The following is a 1,923-nucleotide window of genomic DNA, read 5'->3' on the forward strand; positions in this document are numbered from 1 at the left end:
GGTGAGTCTCTCTCAACTGCTGCTTTCTTTGGAGTTCAACCCACTTCAGCTGCTATCTGCATCTTCTCTCAATAGGTCTGGGATGGCCACCCAGTGCCCCTATCGAACAACTGCTACTGGTAACTATAATATCTGAATGGAATGGTTGTTTTGTGTTTGTGTATGTCTGAGTGTAATGATGTGTATGGTGATTTGTGTGTGTCTGTATGAGTGATGTGTCCGAAGCTCTATGTCTATTTCATGTAATCAATAAACACGGCATTTTGCCTTATCCCCCTTTATAAGATCTTGCTCTTGATCTGATAAATCGGTAATTCAAAGTAACAAGCATACCCCTTAGAGGCACCAATTCCACAGGCCACCTACAGACCTAGTGGAGACTTTTCTTTATGGGTCACTAAGGAAAGAAGCCTGCTCTCAGCCCTCCTTTGTAGTGAATCCCTATGTCCTTCCCAGCACTCTTGCATTGTGCAGTAGTCAGGGAACCCAATTAAGGAAAGCTTGAGTTTCAGAAACTGTGCAAGGCTTCCCATAGATCCCAAGCTATGTTTATGGCTCCCTTAACCCCTCAGGAAGGGGAAATCTGAGCTAGATTCATTACTAACCAGGGATCATTTCTGGTTTTGCTTTGTTTCGTTTTTAAATCCAGTGCCAGTGTCTACTATAAATTCCATAAACAAGCCAGGGAACAGAGTATTGAAACCTGGACTAGTCCTCCCAGTTGAACACTTTAACCACTAGGTTGCGAAATCAGGCCCCCTCTTGCTTGCTTTCCTTCTGATCCTATGCCCCCTGTGCTCTTTGTGGCACAGTGGCTCAGCTTCAACCAAAGGCATGAAGGATGAGTCCTACAGAGGCTGTTCTGTGGTGCGCAGGTAGGCAGAGCACTCTCCTGTCAAGTGGAAGAGATGTATGGAAGCCTGAGGAGGGTATTGAATCTAGGCCTCCTACTTTATGGGTGACTGCTCTGTGTCTTTGCACAGAAATGAACTTGGATATTACACTTAGCACTGAACTCAATGCTGTTAAGGCAAGCTAATCATACTCAAACACACCTAATGCATCAGATCTCTGGGGACTTCAGCAGACTTTTGGTGCTGCCACTGTTCTTTGGTAGAAGTTTAGCACGTTGCTGATCAGTGTTGGCTCTGGATTTAGGACCCAGATACCTTGTTCTGGGAGGGGATCCACCCTCAGACCAACCACAACCTTTCCATTTGATAAAAGGCAAATTTATTGATACACAGTGATAACAGAAAAGAAGCAATACAAACAATCAAACAATTCTGTATACGGTAAAAGCTTTGTTATCTGGCATTCCCAGGAATGAGGGATTCCAGATAACAAAACATGCTGGTTAATTGAGCAGCCTGGGCTGCCACTTCTCCCGCTGCATCTGGGGCATCCTGCCGCCCCTCCTGTGGCATCACTGCCCCGCCTACAGGCCCTGCAGACCCTGTGAGACAGGGAGGTGGGCTGCACACAGCCCCACATAGCCCGTTATGCCCCCGGGCTGGGGGGGCTCAGCAGCACAGGCTACTTTGCCCCGGGCCATGGGGGGTCAGAGAAACCAGAAGTGCCATGGTGGGCACTTCCAGTTTTACTTTATATTACAAGCTGGCATGCTGTTTAACAGAGCATGCCAGCTTGTAAGATGCTGGTTAACAGAACTTTTACTGTATGTACCAAACCCTAGGGCTGTCATCGGAATCAAAGTACATCTGGCCAGGACACAGTGTGTACTCTGAGGCTCTTTTTCAGGTGTCCGCATGTCAGCAGTCTGGAAGTGGGATGTCAAAGCCAGTGGGGTGGATGAGACGGGCTAGTCATATGCCCTCTGCCCATGGTGGCCTTGGGAACCTTCCCAGGGGATGGGGATGGGAACGGGGACCCTCTCAGGGAGGAGGACAGGAAGGAAGGAGG

The sequence above is a fragment of the Crocodylus porosus genome, unplaced genomic scaffold (assembly GCF_001723895.1).
Source record: "Crocodylus porosus isolate Cpor-Errol unplaced genomic scaffold, CroPor_comp1, whole genome shotgun sequence".
Lineage (NCBI taxonomy): Eukaryota > Metazoa > Chordata > Crocodylia > Crocodylidae > Crocodylus > Crocodylus porosus.